The 19,322-nt window shown below is 41.7% G+C and overlaps 1 protein-coding gene across 5 annotated transcripts in view; it reads left to right on the top strand.

The window, feature by feature from the left end:
• The window catches only part of Rab28 (RAB28, member RAS oncogene family), a 186,147-nt gene extending 167,200 nt beyond the window's left edge, over positions 1-18,947 (top strand). The window contains exons 9-12 of one of the 5 annotated variants that reach the window (XR_009381859.1): positions 2,590-2,752; positions 13,223-13,315; positions 13,553-13,617; positions 18,684-18,944. The gene's annotated coding sequence lies outside the window, so the exon portion shown is untranslated. Of the gene's footprint in view, positions 1-2,589; positions 2,912-13,222; positions 13,316-13,552; positions 13,618-18,683 lie in introns of those variants that run through there. The other 4 variants (XR_009381865.1, XR_009381860.1, XR_009381858.1 and 1 more) reach the window with 4 other exon arrangements.
• The last annotated feature ends 375 nt before the right edge of the window (positions 18,948-19,322 follow it).

Here is a 19,322-nt window from a genome sequence, read left to right as displayed (position 1 = left end):
AATTTTCCTAGACCCACAAGGCTGTGGTTCCACTTCAACATGAAATCCCAGTGTAAGCAGAGTTTGTGCCTCTGGGCTGGGTACTCAGCCAGTGGCAAGGGTCTATCACCTCCTCAGTCAACACCCTGCTTTGTGGAACATGCTCTCATTCCTCTCGCCATCTCTCATAAAGTGTTTTGCTTACCCAACACTCTTTAGCTGGATTGCAATTCTGAGAAGCATGGATGGAAGGTTTTAAGTTTCTTTTAAAAATATAATCATTTTACAACCACACATGTATGTGTATGTGTTTTGTCTCTACACCCAACTCTGAGCAGCTGCTACTTAACCCGCATCTCTTTCTTTGTATAAAACATGAATGTGAAAGGCCCTTTTAGCTCACAAGAGTGGAAGTTCAGGTGGGAATGAATCCAAGGGAAACTTTGGACTCACTCAGTAGGGGTGGGCCAGCTAAATAACAGCACCTTTTCCCACAGACTTCCCCTTGTCATAGCTCTGTGCAAGGATTTCCCACCTGTCAGCTGGCCCATCCAGCAGTTACTCACCTGAGGAACCAAACGTGTGTGTGTGTGTGTGTGTGTGTGTGTGTGTGTGTGTGTGTGTGCCCATTAGAGTATGAGACAGCTTCTGGAGCAGTTTTTCTCTATTTTGTTTTCTGAGTTTTACTTTGGTCTCAGAACCTTCGTGCAGAGTGCTGATAGTATCTCTGTCCTATTATGCTTTATTGGTTTCCCACCATCTCTCAGGTCTTACCTCAAATGTTATGCCAACCTCATGATATTTCAGTCTTTTGTCTCAGATCATGTACATTATGTCAAGCTCTATCTTTTAATTACTATTTTTTTTTAAACATACTTCCAAAGGATGGACTAAGTTTACAGTCTGGAATCAGGTAGAAAAGTGTAAGGAGTGGGCATCAAGAATAGAGAGTAAGACCCAGGAAGCTAGAATAGACCTGGCTGATAGGCATATGAAAAAAGCAAACTAGTTCTCATGTTTGGACCTGTTGGCCTCAAAGACACTCAGCTGAATTGTCTTCTGCGAATTCCTTTCATCAGGATAAAATGCTCCTTTACTTACCCATGTCGTTTCCTCTTTTCTCAAAAGGAAATCTTGTCATTCAAAAGATTTTACTTTCTTCTAAAGACTTGGCAAGAACTTGCCAAAGTGTTGAAACTTTGAAAACCAAAAGACAAATGGTTCAGAGACATTAGAGATGGAAGCAGCCATGTGATTACTAGGCAGTTTTTAACAGGATGGAACTGGGGATGTTGCTTTCTAGATAACATGGCTTGTATTTAGGAGGTAGGTTCTCAACAATACAATGTAGAGGTGATGCACTATTCTATCCCATAGGTTCCTGAGCATTGTAGTATAAAGGTTAAGTGCTCAGCTTTGGCCTTAGAGACATATGTGTATCTTTTCCTTTTCTCATTGCTGTGATATAATCCCTGACAAAAGTAATGTAATGAAGTAAAGGTTCATTGTGTCTCTCAGTTCAGGGGTGCTATCCTGAAGGCAGAGCAGCTGGATTGGTTAGTCTGTTGTTGTGGGAACTTGTGTCTGGTTAAATGCTGGCACTGACAAATTGAGAGCTGGGACCAGAAATATATCAGGGCTGTAACCTTCAAGGTCCACTCACAGTGAGCTCTGTCTATCAGTTAGACTCTGTTCCAAAGACTCCATAACCTCTCCATACAGTTTTGCTGAGTACCAAGTGCTTAGACACAGCTTGTGTGGCACATTCCACGTCCAAACCACAGCACCATGTATGCATGGATCTACGTTTGCTGCTGAAATGTGTATAATATGTGTATTATAAGAATAAATGTGTATAATAAGAATGAAAGAACATTGTAAATTCTTTTTTTGTGAATAATCTTTTTTAAAACTTACTTTTAAATGATTCATAAAGTTGTACCAATAATATTTTAGTATTGTATACATTGTGCAATATTTAGTCAGTGTAAACACACATACCTCAAGGAGTTCCTTCTGGTGAAAAAAATTCAAAATCTCTTCTTCTAGGTTTCTGAATTATATAGGATTTTATTGTTGTCTATTGTCACCCTACTGTGCAATGGCATACTTGAACCTCCCACCACAGTACAGATATAAACTTAATAGCTATTGATCAACTTCACCTCACCCCTTTCTCCCTAAGCATTCTCCACAGACTCCCAATGCTAAACTTCTATGAGAGCAACTCTCTTAGACTTCGATTATAAATGAGATAATATAACAGCCGTCTTTCTGTGTCTGGCTTATTTCACATAAAATAATGATCCAGTTCCGTCCATGTTACCACAAATAGAAAGACCTCATCTTTTTTCTTGTTTGAAAAGTACTCCACTGAGTATCTGTACCAATCCTCTTTATCTGTTCATCAGTGGATGGGAATGTTGGCCCTTCTGCTTCTTAGTTGTTGTGACTAATACGGCACAAAAAATGGGAATGCACTTGTATTTTTGACTTACTAATTTTGTTTCTTTTGGATATATACCCAGGACTGAGATTGCTATTAAATTTATGAGAAATCTTGATATTTTTCCATAATGGCTGAACTAATTTACACTTGTACTGTTCTAGTTAGCTTCATCTTGACACAGACTTAGAGTCATCTGGAAAGAGGGACCCTCAACTGAAGAATCATCATGATGAGACTGGACCTGTGGACATGTCTTTGAAGCATTTTACTACTTGCAAATCTATGTAGAAGGACCCATACCACTATGGATAGTGCTATCCCTGGGTAAGTCAACCTAGGCTGTATTAGAAAGATAACTGAGCAACCCAAGAGGAGCAAGCCAGTAAACAGTATCCCTCCATGGTTCCTGCCTCCAGGATCCTGCCTGACTTTTGTCAAAGATGAACTGTAAGGGTAAGATGAAATAAACTCTCTCTTCCCCCAGGCTGGTTTTGGTCAGAGTTTTTTTTTTTTCCATAGCAACAGAGGAAAGAAACTAGAAAACTCACCAACAACATGTGAAGAACCCCCTTTCTCCACAGTGTTACTGCTAGTCTTTTTTATATTAGGCAATGGGTGAGATAGTATCATGTTGTGCACTGCATTTTCTCAGAGATTGTAGAGGTTGAACAATTTTTCACATATCTGTTAGTGAATTAGAAGGCTTCTTTTGGGAGATGTATTTTTAGAGCTATGGCCTATTCTTTAATTGAATTACTCATTTGCTATTGGGATTTTGAAGTTCCTTATATAGTCTGGACATCTACTCCTTGTCAAATGTACAGTGTACAGGCATATTCTCCTCTTTGGTGGCCTGTCTCTGCCTTCTGTTGATTGTAATGGTGGAAAGTCTTTATCCAAGTGCCTTGGGGTAAGGAGTTAATATCCAGCATTTGGAAGATTAAATGTTCTTCAAAGGGACCCAAGCTCATTAGACTGGGATTTAGAACTCTGTCCATGGGAAATCATTCATTTAATTTAGGCAAATTATTTTCCGGAAAGTTATTGCATGAGATTGGCTATATTAAAAAAGAAATCCCAATGTCTCAACAGCTCCCTGCAGACTCATTTCTCAAGGCTAATGTGCTCCATGGAGCAGAGGCATAAAATGGTGAGGCAGGGAACATTCTGACCACTCCACATAGGGTGTTTATTAACATTACACAGGAAATTCAAGTCACTCTGTTTCCAACCAATGAGGCTAATCCGTTTGTATATTAGACACCCCCATCTGACCATTTTATATTTTCTTTCAAATATAAAACTGGCCTGTGATTGCTATAACAAAGACGCTTAGAGGAAAGCACACGTTAAAGCTTAAAATATGACCTTGCAGCCAGAAAGGAAGTGACAGATCACAAGGGAGGACTATGTGGGACCCAAAGAGGATCAACCCTGTATAGAAGATAAAGAATCCAGAGTGGGCCAGAGTCTGGCCTTACCATGCTGAGACTGCTAATATGCTTCTTAAAAAGGAAAAACTACAAGCTGATGGTTTTTCTCTAAATGCAAGCTCAGGTCACTGTAGCTTGATTTCATTTAGAATGAACTCTGTCATTATAAGGTCCTGGGGTAAAGGCCATTGTAGGTATCATCCTGTAGAAACCTCAGCCCTGGTTACACAGAGCTGTTAATTTTGTTTGGAGGTAGTAGTGCTCAGTGAGCAAAGCCAGGTGGGTGGTGGCTTCAGAGGACTTCTCAGGGTGGTTCTCTGCTTCATCTGCCTCCTCCTGCCTTCTCTATTCTGAACTGAGAGACACATATAGATGAATTTTTAAGGTACCCATTGTTCTAGGAGTCTGAGGTCCTTCTATAACACAGGCACAACTCCTACTGTGTGGTAAATCCGAGCAGCAGGCAGCACAGGGTACAGCATGTTCGTTTTTCTCTCCTGCAGTAAGGAGTCGGTGCCTCTTTCAGTACCCTCCCATGCCTCACTGCAGAGGAGTGAGGAGAGGAGAAAAGGTGATGGGAGGAAGATTTATGGTGATGTATTAGGTGTGGGTTACTGGCCACGGCTCACGCTTTCAGCAGGGTTAGACACTGTTGCAAACTGTGTTTCCTGGTACAACGTATGTGTGTGAGAAGTAACCTCCTATTGGGAAACTTTCCAAAGTCTAATAAAGCCGGGCTTTGCTCCCCCTGACCTTGGCTCAGTGACAGGTAAGTCCCACAACTTCTCCCACCTTATAAACACTGAGATGGGCTGTGAGAAAGGACTATAGAGGCTCTATGCAGAGACTTAGGCCAGCAAGTGGGCAGAAAAAAATGTCAAAACCACTAATCTAATTTTTTGATGGCCTTTATGGGAGTGTATAAGGAAAAAGTATGCCTTACACTGAGAAGTTGCTCCAGCAACTTCATCTAAAATCGCCCTAAGTAGAGGACTCACACAATGAGGGTGTAGTGCTTTGAGCAGATGTAGGCAGAGGGGAGAAGTGAAGGGAGTTTAGGTGACCTTGGGAGCAAGACCTCCCTTGCACTCATCCTCCTCCCCTCACGTCTGTTTTTTGTCCTGTGCTTGCAAATCTCTGGCCTCAGTTTCCTCAGACATGCGAATGAGTAACAAAGACAGCATCTAGTCCTGGCTATAGATCGCTGAAGTACGTGTGAGGTTACCAAGGTCACACCTCTTCTCTGGAGACTGATCTTGAACAAAAGAGGCCTATGAGAGGTGATCTCCAAGGTTGTCTCTGAAATTCTCCCTTGCAAAACCTAGCACACATTGTGAACCTCAATAATATCCTTTTGTGAAATGAACAGACAAATGAAACAGGGTGCTGCTTGATGGCCACAGGAAAGGTATATATTGTCCCCAACTCAGCTCTGGACACTGGTGTTTGTTTCTAGGGCTGTAGTCTGTTTGTTTTGGTTTAGTTGTGTGTGACTGAGTGTGTGTGTGTGTGTGTGTGTGTGTGTGTGTGTGTGTGTGTGTGTGTATGTGTCTGGGGTTCTCCTCCTCCTAGGGTGACGGGGAGGGAGAAGGTAGGATGGGGGTTTAGCTTTGAATCATGGAATCAAACACACTGAAATCAGATCCCTGCTGCATGTGGAATTGTCCTTGGGTGTCTGTCCACAGAGTTGGATCACTGGCCAGCTGCAACACCACTTAGGTTGTATTTTTTTTCCCCTCTTGAAACATTTGGTAGAACGTTTCAGACTGTGCTGGAGGGAGGAGGGGGGATGTCTGAACCAGATGTTCAGGGGCCACCGATGATACAATGAAGACTCAGTTTTAAGTGATTAGCCATGTGAGCACTCTGGGAGCACTCACCTCCCTAGGCCAGGGAATCTGGCCTTGGCTTGCAATGCTTTAGCTGGAGAAGTAAGAGCTGCTGAACCATGTGTATGCACAGAGATGGGCTGGGAGAACATGTCTGGCAAAAGCTTCATGAGTCAAGCAGAAACGTCTACATGGAATACCTGGGTAGATGGATCTGGGGTGATTCTGAAGTGAACTGGAGCTAGGGTCCTGTACGTACATCACCTTTTGGGACACACAATAGAATCAGAAGAGACCTGCAGGGACCGCCTATTCATTCTAGGTGCTGGGCATGCCAACAGAAGGGGTGTGTCAGGTGACAGTCGAAGGCTAGTTGACTTGCAGCTTCCAGCCTTACCAAGCTTTGGGTTTATGGTCAAGCCTAAGCTGTACCTAAGATACCTGGAGGAGAGGGACTGAGATTTCTATATGAGCCTCCTGATGTGAATATGGGTTCAGAGTAGAAATTACATTGAATTCTATGAAAAGAGGGCACATTTCTTATAAGCATGGGCTTCTACCCTGACATTTGCAGCTTTGACAAAAATGAATAAAATTACACTAGCTGAAGTTCCACTAGGGTGTGGCTAGGACACAAAAGACAAAAAGGAAGTTTCTCTTAGGGGAGGCAGGAAAGAATTCTCAGACTAAGCAAAGATCAGAACTGGCAAATGCCTTGCTTTTGGTTTTGATCTCTGGCCAATCAGAATCTGTCCTTTGTACTTTTATATTAAACCTCAGTAGACCATGCGTATGGAGAGGATGTCTTGAAGCCCATAAAGGTGGGGTTTGGCTTCCATGAGGGAAGCACCCAGGCTTTATTCTACTGCTCTATAGCACACTCCCCTTTTTGTTCTATATGAGAGGGATGGGTGATGGAGGGAGGTGACACTCTGTGTTCTCTTTGTTGGGTTCTATGCCTTGGGTTGCTTTGTATTTAGTCAGCCTGGGATGACACAAAACCCACTAAAGAAGAGGAGCATGACATATTTTTCACAATTTGGAGGTGCCAATTTGATTCCTGGTAAGGGCTTCCTTGTGGCTTTTTGACTGCTGTATGCTCTTACTGTGAGGAGAGGGGAAGAGTGGAATTGGGGAGGGGAAGGGAGGGAGGGAGAGAGGGGAATGAATGAATGTTCAATTGGTGATTCTTCTAATAAGGAAACTTACCCTGATCACTTAGGCTGTACCTTTATGATCAAGTAAAGATCTCAGCTCTAAATATAGTCACATTGATGTTAGGTCTTCAACATAGGAGTTTTAGGGTAACATAAACATTTGCTCCATTGTGCCATCTTTCTGCCTGTGCCTTAGTCAAGAGGCTTAGAGCCAGAACTTTCTGTGTCCCCACTTCCAACAGGCAGGACCACTGGTAGTCAGCATCATTACTTCTATCAAGACCAAAGGCGTCTTTAGACCCTTCTGTGTATCTAGCACTATGCTGAGTTACATGTTAGCCTTTTATTTTATCTTATTAATTGTATGGTGTAGACACTTGTTAGTCTGGATGGGTGTGTGCATCTGTGTATACACATGCATGTGTACTAGTGTAGACATGGATGTGGAAGTAGAGGATAGAGGTTGACGTTGGTATTCTTTCCTTGATCACATTCCATTTTTATTTATTTATATTTGAGACAAATCTCTCACTCTCACCGAACCTGAAGCTCATTGATTCAGTTAGGTTGCTGCCTAATGAACTTCACAGGATCCTTGGCTTCTTAGACAGTGCTGAATGTGACTTAAAGAACAGAATGTACAGTCTTTTGTGCAATCCCACATGTATAGTTTGTGTTTGCTACTTGTGTGTTTGGGTTTGTATTTAAGACATTGTTCTGTTAACCTCACTGGTCAAGAATAAACCATTACCACAATCTTAAGCCAAATTTGAAGCAAGCTTAATTAAATACTGACCAAGAGGATGGGCTCTGGCTAGGACCACTTTGCAATTCACAGGAAATGCGTTTTACAGGGGCTTAAAAAGGCAAAACCTTGGGTATATGCCCAAGAGTGGTATAGCTGGATCTTGGGGGAAATGGATTCCCAATTTTCTAAGAAAGCGCCATATTGATTTCCAAAGTGGTTGTATAAGCTTGCATTCCCACCAGCAGTGGAGGAGAGTTCCCCTAGCTCCACATCCTCTCCAGCATAAGGTGTCTTCAGTGTTTTTGATCTTAGCCATTCTGACAAGCGTAAGGTGGTATCTCAGAGTCGTTTTGATTTGCATTTCCCTGATGATTAGGGATGTTGAGCAATTCCTTAAATGTCTTTCAGCCATTTGAGTTTCCTCTGTTGAGAATTCTCTGTTTAGTTCTATAGCCCATTTCTTAATTGGACTGTTGGGCATTTTGATGTCTAATTTCTTGAGTTCCTTATATATTCTGGATATCAGTCCTCTGTCAGATATGGGGTTGGTGAAGATCTTTTCCCATTCTGTAGGCTGTCGCTTTGCCTTGTTGACCGTATCCTTTGCTCTACAAAAGCTTCTCAGTTTCAAGAGGTCCCATTGATTGATTGTTTCTCTCAGTGTCTGTGCTACTAGTGTTCTATTTAGGAAGTGGTCTCCTATGCCAATGCGTTCAAGACTACTTCCTACTTTCTCTTCTAACAGGTTCAGAGTAGCTGGATTTATGTTGAGGTCCTTGATCCACTTGGGAACAGCCTGGACATGAGTGGGGGTAGTGAAGGGCGAGGGTCGAGGGAAAGAGAGCTTGGGGGAGCGGGAGACCCCAGCTGGATCAACAACAGAGAGGGAGAGCAAGGAATAGGAGACCATGGTAAATGAAGACCACATGAGAATAGGAAGAAGCAAAGTGCTAGAGAGGCCCACAGAAATCCACAAAGATACCCCCACAACAGACTGCTGGCAATGGTCGAGAGACAGCCCGAACTGACCTACTCTGGTGATGGGATGGCCAAACACCCTAATTGTCGTGCTAGAAACCTCATCCAACTACTGAGGGATCTGGATGCAGAGATCCATGACTAGGCCCCGGGTGGATCTCTGGGAGTCCAATTAGTGAGAATGAGGAGGGTTTATATGAGTGAGAATTGTTGAGACCAAGGTTGGATAAAGCACAGGGACAAATAGCCAAGCGAACGGAAACACATGAACTATGAACCAATGGCTGAGGGGTCCCCAACTGGATCAGGCTCTCTGAGTGGGTGAGACAGTTGTTTGGCCTGATCTGCTTGGGAGGCATCCAGGCAGTGGGACCGGGTCCTGTGCTCATTGCATGAGTTGGCTGTTTGAAACCTGGGGCCTATGCAGGATCACTTGGCTCGGCCTGGGAGGAGGGGACTGGACCTACCTGGACTGAGTCTACCAGGTTGATCTCAGTCTGTGGGGAAGGCTTTGTCCTGGAGGAGATGGGAATGGGGGGCGGGCTGGGGGGAAGGTGAGGGGGGCGGGAGGGGGGAGAACAAGGGAATCTGTGGCTGATATGTAGAACTGAATTGTATTGCAAAATAAAAAAAAAAAAGGCAAAACCATGAGGCCATCACATTTCACACCAGGTCCAATCAGGAGCAAGCATATATCCTGATGTACTTCCTGCTTATATCCAATCAGGGGCAAGTGTATGTCCTGGCCTATTTCCTGTCTGCATACCTCCCACCCACATGTGATCAAGCACATCCAGTGTAGATGGGTCAAACAAACATAGGACAAACAGGAACTTATTCTTTTTACTATTATTATTACTATCATAATTATTGTCATCATTATCACTATTATTATCATGATTATTGCATATATTAAATCACAATCACAGTTTCCCCTCCCTTACCCCCTCCCAGGCTCTCCCTCTATTTCCCTCTCCTCCAGTTCCATGCTCCCTCCATCTTACCTCAGAAAAGGGCAGGCCTCCCAGGGATATCAACCAAACACAGCCTAATATGCTACAGTAAGACCAGGTACATGTCATTACATCAAGGCTGGACTAGGCAACCCAGTAGGAGGAAAAGGGTCCCACAAGCAGGCAAAGGAGTCAGAGACAGACCCTGTCCCTACTGTTAAGAATCTCACAAGAACACCAAGCTACTCAGCCATAACATATATGCAGAGGACCTAGGTCAGACCCCTACAAGCTCCCTGATCTCTACAAACCCCCAAGAGTCCTGACCAATTGATTCTCTGAGCTGTGTTCTCTTTGTGTCCCTGACCCCTCTGGTTCCTCTGATTTTTCCTCTTAATCCCCCCTTACAGGACTTCCTGAGCTCTGCCTAATGTTTGGTTGTGGGATTCTGTATTTGCTCCCATCAGTTGCTGGATGAAGTCTCCCTGGTCCCTTTGATTATGATTCTGCTAGGTTCCAGGTCCCAGAACACTCTTCAGACAGGAAAAACTGTAGGTTGAAGGTTTTATGGCTGAGTTGGTGTCCCAATCCTTCCTCTTGAGGCCTTGCATGGTTACAGAAGATGGCTGGTTCAGGTCTTGTGTTCCCCATTACTAGGAGTCTTTGCTAGGGTTACTCTAGTAGATTCCATGGAGTTTCCATTGTACTAAGCTGCCACTTCACCCCTGAAATACTCCCCAATTCCAGTTGTTTCACCCTCCCCCAAATTGATATCTCCTGATCCCAAACCCACCCATTCCCAGTCCACCAGGAAAATCTATTCTATTTCCCTTTCCCAGGGAGATCCTTGTCTCCCTCTTAAGCCTTCCTTGTTACTTTAGCCTCTCTAGGCTTGTGGACCATAACATGATTATCTTTTACTTTACAGCTAATATCCACCTATAAATACCATGTTTGTTTTTTCTGGACCTGAGTTACCTCACTCAGGACAATGTTTTCTAGTTCCATCCATTTGCCTGCAAATTTCATGATGTCATTGTTTTTAATAGCTGAGTAATACTTCATTGTGTAATTGTACAAATTTTCTTTATCCATTCCTCGGTTAGGGACATCTAGGTTGTTTCTCGTTTCTGGCTATTGTGAAAAAACCTGCTATGAACATAGTTGAACAATTATTTTTGTGATAGGATAGAGCATCCTTTGGATACATGCCCAGGAATGATATAGCTGGGTCTTGAGGAAGATCAATTCCCAAATTTCTGAGAACCTGCCATATTGATTTCCAAAGTTTGCATTCCTACCAGCAATGGACAAGTGTTCCCCTTACTCCACATCTTCTTCAGGATGAGCTGTCACTTGTGTTTTTGATCTTAGTTATTTTGACAGGTGTAACATGGAATCTCAGAGTCCTTTTGATTTGCATTTCCCTGATGGCTAAGGATGTTGAGCATTTCTTTAAGTGTCTCTTGGCCATTTGAGATTCCTCTGTTGAGAATTCTCTATTTAGATCTATATCCATTTTTAAATTGGATTATTTAGTTTGTTGATGTCTAGTTTCTTGAGTTCTTTATATATTTTGAATATTAACCCTCTATTGGATGTGGAATTGCTGAAATTCTTTTCCTATTCTGTGGGCTACCTTTTGGTACTATTCACAGTATCCTTTGCCTTACAGAAGCTTTTCTATTTCATGAGGTCCCATTTGTTAATTATTGATCTTAGTGTCTGGGCTATTGGTGATTTGTTCAGGAAGTTGTCTCCTATGCCAATATGTTCAAGTTATTTCCTACTTACTCAGGCTCAGTGTGTCTGGGTTTATGTTGAGGTCTTAGATCCACTTGGACTTGAGTTTTGTGCAGTTATTCTTAACTGCAAATAGAACATATAACATGCAAGGAACATTTTTCATGTTTTGGTCTCATTGGATCTGAGGTAGAGGCAAGGGCTTTGTGTTCATGAGCTTAAGTTCTAATAGTGCTAACCCTGATATAACTGTTTAATGAATTTATATACCCAAGTTTCTAGTGGACTGATATGTTGAAATAATTTTCTCTTTGTTCACATTTTTTAATAGGTTATAGTATATTAATTATCTTGTGGCCTATAACTTGGGAGAGACAGACAGTTATGTTTTTTTCTTGAGAGTCTCTAGAGGGTTGATGTACACAATGTCCAGAAGCACATCCCTAAATCCAAGCAGTTCCAGAGTTCATAGATTCTTTACCTTAAGAACATTTCAAAGAACACATACAGGTAGTGTCATTTAGCAGCTAAGGCTTTGGTTTTGAACATCTTGACTTTGCCATTTATTACTGAGTCATAGTTGAGCTACTGATCTTTCCTGAGGGTCATTTTTCTCATTTGTAAAATGGAGATGATGATGCATCATTATCTTTTAGGTTGCTGTAAAGATCAACAGAGAAGTTGTAGAAAATCTCACAGCATGAGCTAAGCATACTGTCAGTTCTGCCTTGGTGCCAGTAGTGTGGTTATTATTTTTAATGTCTCTTTACTTTCTGTCCCTAGCTTTAGAGTCATGATGGTGTGTCTTAGACTTTAACGTGCACCTTGGAGTCCTGGTGTGTTGCTATATTGAGTGTTTGTAAAGTTTTCAAGGGTGACAGTGAATCAGTTAATCTTCCCCTTGGTATTCACTTGTCTCTATAGATTCACCTGTCTTCTGATAGCCAGAAGAAAATACTTGTAGATGCCTTTTGGGGGAAATATGTTCAGGAGATGGCTCTATGACCTTTACGACCTCTAAAGCTCTTTATAAGACCTGATACTTACACTGACCGCACTCTGCCCTTTAAACATACCAACCCATAAAATAAAGTTGTTTTCCTTTCACTGTAAAAAAACAAAAGACAAAAAAACCAACCAACCAACCAAACACACAAAAAACCAGAGTGTCCATGTAAATCTTGCTGTCTGCTTGGCCATTGTTCTTCTCTTCTAGGAATGCCAAGTTTTAGCTTTTGCTGTGCTGGACATGGCCCTGCTGAAATACAGACTGATTGATTTGGTCTGGAGTAGGGACCAGTAGGGACCTGGTTTTCTACACAGTTCCCAGGTGATGTCCGGAAACTTAATGCTCTAATGAGTTTTTATGGATTAAAGTGATGAAATGTTACTTTATGTACCTTGGGAATCCCACCATTTTCTGTTGCTACATGGCAGAAGAAGAAAATACAATACTTAGGATGGAGCTTCACCTTGTGTTTGAACACTTGGTCTCTAGCTAGTGACACTGGGACAGTTGTCAAATATCAAGGAGGTAGAGCCGTGTTGGGAAAAGTGGATCACTGGAGGGCAAACCTTGTGGTTTCATAGCTTAGCCCTACTTCCTGTTTGCTGTCTACTTCTTGACTGCTGATTCAATGTGATCAGCTTGCATCTGACTCTTGAGTGCACACATTCTACTTTATGATGTTGTTGTCACTGTTTTTCTGATGCTAGGGATGAAACCCATGGCCTCACAAATATTTCTCAAGCATTCTACTACTCAGCCACATCCTAGACTGAAAGACCATAATTTTGTTTGCTTAGACTGAAACAAAATGTATTAGAATTTAAGGGATTGTTTTCTTAGGTTTTCTAGAATAATCTTTGACTTTCTCCAGATGTGTATATACCACAGCTTTCTTTTTCTCATGTTCCTCTTTTGATATCTTCCCATCCCTTTACTGTCTTCAGCAGCTTCTAACAGATGTCTGATACACAACTCAACTCATCAGGACACACAGGCCTGGCATCTTGTCCAACATCTGGATGATACCCATTTTCTGAGTAAGTATCTCATTTTCTTTTTGGTTTAAATGGTCTTTGGATGAAAATGAAAATTACAATGGGAAATTGTGGATGGCGAGGGAAAAGAGCTATTTTGGGTAATATGTCTTATAATTGGAGTAATTTTGACAAACTCAGGCTCTGTGGAATTCCCACACACCACCCCCTGCTCCCTTAAGTTGGGGAAGTGTGCTGTTTACTAGGGGCCTAAGCTGGTCTCTCCTCTCTGCCCAACAGAAATGATGTTGAACTTTAGTGAAGTCATGCCTACTGCTCTGAGGAACATAGTTTACTTTGCACTGGTGAGTCTAGATCCTTTACGGCTCAATCCAGGGCAGAGTGGAGCTGGGGCTAGGAAACTGGTCATGCAACTCTGTCATGATTTTGGTTCTGGTTTCTACATTTATGTAAAGTTGGCTCTATATTTTCTTTTCTCAAACAAAGGGGTCAATAACTTAGTTTTAAAATTGATAGAGTTTTAGCACTTTCTTGCTTTATATTTGGGGCAGATACAATGACATTTTTCCTTTTAGTATATTAGATTGTGCTGAGATATCTAACATGATTGACAGCTGGTGCCTTATAGCAGGAGGGGTATGTGTATGTTTATATGTGTGCTGGTGTGTGTGGGCATGTGTGAAGATATGCACACACAACAGCTCCATGTTTCTCTATTGGACTCAGATGGCTGGAACAGCTCACCCACAATCTTAGGTATTAAAGATACTTGTGCAGAGGCTTACCTTTTGGAGCAAGACATCATGGGTAGATTTTTTTGATCCTATAGGAGGACAGGTGGCATTGAGCTGGAGCTTTGGCACCAAGGTAAAGCTCAGTTTTGCTACTGCTGTGGCACCAGACTAAAATGGGGTAAGAGAAGCTTATGGAAAATTTAAGGGGGCATTCACACTCCTAGGTGATAACCCTGTACTTGCACAATCCTGAGAGTGAATGCCTCCTTAAATTTTATACACAGGTGTCTCACTTCCTGACTCCAGTCTGGCTATACTTAACCCTGGACGTGTCACTTACTTCTCTGAGTTTTTGTTCTCATCTGTAAGAATTGGGTAGGGTACTAAAAACCAACTCATGGGCCTGACATGGAGCTTAAATAAATGGGTGTTTATAAAGTTTTTGACAGTGCTTGGGGCCATGAACCATTATTAATTTTAATTAATCTATTGGTGTGCATCTTGGCTAACTTCGGTTCTTCAGAGGGGGGAAAAAAAGGAATTGAAGAATACTTAAAAGTGACTTCATTTCAGAGATTTTATTTTCCTTTAGAGTTATTTATTCTTTAGGAAATAATTTATTTTAAATCTAGTACAAATCACAAGTTCTCAGAGCTAAGATGTTGCACCAGGCAAAGCCAGGAATGAATCTGAAGGTGGAGATGTGGGAGTATCGAGTTACAGGGAGGGCAGAGCCAGGATCTCATGAGAGTGAGTACTTCATTTTCAAACCAGGAGACCAAACGTCTCACTCAGAGAGCAAGCAGCAGGATTTGGGTTGAATGTGTCAAGTGTCCACTCAGCAGGCAGTTCAGGGTGGCTCCCCAACCAGCTCTGCCCCCCTGTCACTGTGGTCACCCACTTAGCACAACTCACAATGGCTTACACAGCTTGCTGGATCAGCCAAGTATTTTCCCCACATTTGAAGATTTTGGACGGGAGGCTGACCATGGTGCTCAGCGCCCGGATGAAGAGGAAATCTGTTAGAACACTGGTGTGTAAGGTGAGAGGCTCTCAGGGCCTGCTATCCCAATTGCTATTCTTGCCATGTTATTCTGACGAAAACAAAACAAAACAAAAAAACCTCAAAAAACTTATACCCTTTTAAACCCTCAAGCTTTTGCCATTAACTGTGTACTGCAGAGCCCTCTTGACATCCTCCCCCACCACACACCTCTTTCGTTTCCTACTTGGTGACTAAGAGACAGTGACAGTGATTGAGTTATTTTCTTGACCTCTAGTTTCATTGGAATGTCCTTTGGTTGTTAACAGAGGAGTTTCCCATCTCAACTTCTCAATGTATAAAATAAGGATGTATAACTCTCAATGTATAAAATATAGGATGAGCCACTTCTGAGACTACTGTGAATATGTGTGTATGCATGTGTATGTGTGTATGAGTGTGTGCTGTGTGCATGTGTCTGTGGGAGTATGTGTGGGCACATGTATAAGGGCTATCTCAGGCTTGGAGATGATGGTAAGTCTATGTTAACACTTTATTTACTGCTTTGAATTCCGCTTGAGGGTACTCATCATTCAAAGAGAACCAGGACAATTTCCTACTCTCATAACCTGTTTCCATGATAGGCATTGGCAATCAGTCACTGCCTTTTTGTCAGTTTTGCGTCTTACTTCTTAGAGCCCCAGAGAGCATGTACTAATGTGATCTTTTGACTATTCTGAGCCAGTGGGCATCAAGTGGAGGGCACAGACTTCCTTGATCTGGAGATATTGAGAAGGTAGTTTGCTACTTGAGTCCCAGCTGAGTGATTTGTGTAGAATGCAAAGAATGCACAACAATGAATCACGTGTGGTACATAGAAGGAGACTTCTATGGCTATCTGGAGAAGGTCCCTCTGACATAGAAAATGCACTTGGGAGGCTACCTTAACACGAATCTATCAGTGGGAGTAAGAGAGGTGACCTTCAGGTAGGGGAGCTATCGATGAAAGAGTAGAGGGGGTCAATGGTATTTATTTACTATTCATGTAACAGTTACTTAATTTACAAATATGAATTTTAATGACCTATTTTTGAATAAATAAAAATAATATTATTTATCTATTTTAAATGTCTATGAATTTGTGGCCTCTATATACTTTTCACTGTTAAAAAAGTTTCTGTCTGTTTCACAGATAGAGTTTTATAGCTGGTATCTAGTGCAGAATTATAAAGTATAGAAGATTCTTAGGATTTTAAGTTAGAAATGAGATAAAGCTGGAAAGATATACAAAGTGATTGTCCTGGACAATTTCTATGCATCATAGAAATGATTAGTTCATTTACCAAATTTCTGACTGCCTAATATATGCCTGGTGCCAGCTGTGATACATGAAGGGTCTGGGTAGAAGCCCATTTATGAGATCATATGCCTGGTAAAGCAAGTAGACTCATGGGCACACAGCTGTTACATTTACCTGTTGTTGGGCTATCAGAGATATGAGGTGTCTCATGGAAACAGTCTCCTCTTGTGATTCAGCCAGGTCCATGGAGTAAATATTTCTACCCAATCTTCTAGATTAAGAAACCTTAGCAGAGAGAGTTAAGGACTAAGGTCATGTGTTGACCTTTCACAACTAGGAACTAACTATTAGTTGGATGCCCTTTCTCAGGCTGGATGTATTTACCATACAAGAAGAACTGGAGTTTGGGCCTAGTGTTGCTAAAAGTAAGGTGAACAGCTCAAGTCTGTCACTTCTCCATTATAGGTTCCTGCTTCTCCATGTTGGAAGTCCAAAATGTCTTCTTTTTAAAGATGGGATGAGTTACTTGTAGTGTTTAGGTTTGACCTCAGCTGAGCACTGCTAACTGGAAAGACCTTTTGAGGTTGCCACTCACTGCAATTATTTCTCTTTGCTCAAACACCTGATAGGGACACGTCATAGTGGAAAATTTCAATGAGGAACTTTACTAGTTGGGGCTTCCTTTGTGTAAAGTCTTGTACAAAGGCTAGAACACAAACATTGCTTATGCTACTTGAAGAATCTGACTTAGCCTGCTTATAAATCCATGTAGCTGATTAAGTGTTTCAGATCAGGCCCATCCATGTTTCTACCTTTGCTTTATCTGTGCAGGAATCATGTTGAAAAGGCTGCTGTGGGTCTGGGAAAAGTTTCTGTGGCTTCATAACTCAGTGTTTATATATCTTGTCTTTCTGCAGAGGGATCTGCTGTCATTTAGGGCTTTTGTTTCAGAATTTAGCATCTCTGAGCCATGAAAAATGGAGCTTTTGTTCAGAGAGCAGATGATACCAGGGCAGTTCCAGGCCCAATGATTCAGATGTCTCTCAGGATTCAGGCTGAAATTAGGAATGTAGATTAGATGTAATAAGGTAATGCCTTTGACAAATAAACATGACACACTTAATCCAGTGCCTTGACTTAGAGAAAGTTTAAGTCAGATTCCTGAAGCAGCAGGGAAAATATATCTACTTTTCTATCCCAAAAAATAATCTTGTGCAAGGTTTTGCATGAAGGAAGCCCCAACTTATAACTTGAAACATAAACTAGGAAGTACTCTGCCCATAACAGGAAGTACAAATGACTGCCCTTCTGGCTATTTGGAAAAACATCACATAATCATATTTTAGTCTCTCTAATACATGTCTTTACAAATAGAACTAGGGATGGTCAAGTGAAAACCGATTTGTAGTTGTTATGGAGTCAACACAATGAGACATAAAATTCAGGCTGGGCAGGCTAACACATGTCCCAATTTCTGCAGACTCCTTAAAAATAAGCACCAGCTTCCCCAGCAATCTCGGAGGTCCCTTCTCTCCTCTTGTTTTATTTTTCTTCTTTTCTCTCACAGAAGAAAAGATGCCAAAGACAATTGAGCCAATTTAACATTTGCTGCACTTACTCCTCTTCTCTGATTCAAGCATAATATCCCAACAAAGTGTCCACTCTCTGATTTGGGTGTGTGTTTGTGGCAAGGATGAAATGCCTGCTCATTTTAAAGGGAAAGTAGGTGGTCATAAATGACAGTGTGGTGTTGTGGAAAGAATAAGAATGGCTTTGGAGTCATGCCTGGTCTGACATCTTGGCTCTTGTGTCTACACATTTTGGGACCTTTGCCATGGCCCCTGATTGTCTCTGTGCTTTCCATTTCTGCATGTACAAAATGGAAGAGTAGAAGCTCATTGGTAGGATTGTTGCTGAGTGTTATGAATTATGTAACAATAATTATTTATCCCTGTTTTCTCCATCCTGAATACTAAGTATTGTAAAAAACCACAAGAGCAAGAGGCAGAAATGCATGGGAATGGGCATGATAGGATTATTCTCCTTAATCCCATGTGACTTGGGAGTACCTTATGGGTTGCCAGAGGAAGAAGGGATGGAATACTCACTTGCTGTAGAAGACCCCCATAAACCCTTCACTTTTGAGATGGTGGCTGATCGGTTAGCCCGATCTCCAGATGACTCCAGTGATTTGAGCTCTCTGCTGACCCTCAATGTACAACACACTGGCTGTTTCTTTAAGCTACTTATGTTCAAATGTTGATTGTGATTAAAACAGAATATAACTTATCCTAACAGGACTTCACCTTCAGATAATTGAATTTTTGCCTTTTAGAAAGTCACACATCTCCATGGTAGGATAATACACACCACCTTTCACATTTCTCCTCACAGGTTCTGAGTTTGCTATTTGGAACAGTGGAACATCTAACTTGGCAGTGACATGTCCAAGAGAATTAACTGCAACATCTCTATCACGATCAGACTCATGAATCACTTGGCCAGCATGTACTCCAAGGAGGCCACTCAAGGATCCCTGAAAAAGACATTTCATTCTGACTTGGTTTGTAAATGACTCTCAGCTTTTTATCTCTAGTCTGAATTCTCCTTTAGACTAGAGGTTTGACATACAACCACTATTTGATGATTATGCCTGAATTAAAAATATTATTAATATTTGTGTGCACATGTGTGTGTCTGTGTATGTGAATGTGCCTGAAGAAGTCAAAGGCATGTCATATTCACTGGATCTGGAGTTCTTGGCAGTTGTGCATTGTTTGATATGGGTGTTGGGAACAGAACTGAGGTCCTCTATAAGAAAACTACAAGTTCTTAGTTGCTGATCCCTCTCTCCAGCCTCTCTACCTAGAACCTTAATAGCCACTTAAACTTAGCATGACCAAAGCTCTGTTGATACTTGCTTCTAAATTTCCTGGTTCTGTATATCCTCTTTTGTAGACTAGGATAGTGTCAGAATGAATTTTTAAATAGAGACTTTTCATTCCTGTTTTTATCTGTACTTTCTGGTCCCTC

Source organism: Peromyscus eremicus, chromosome 10, assembly GCF_949786415.1.
Source record: "Peromyscus eremicus chromosome 10, PerEre_H2_v1, whole genome shotgun sequence".
Taxonomy (NCBI): Eukaryota; Metazoa; Chordata; class Mammalia; order Rodentia; family Cricetidae; genus Peromyscus; species Peromyscus eremicus.
This window is presented reverse-complemented; position numbering and strand designations above follow the sequence as displayed.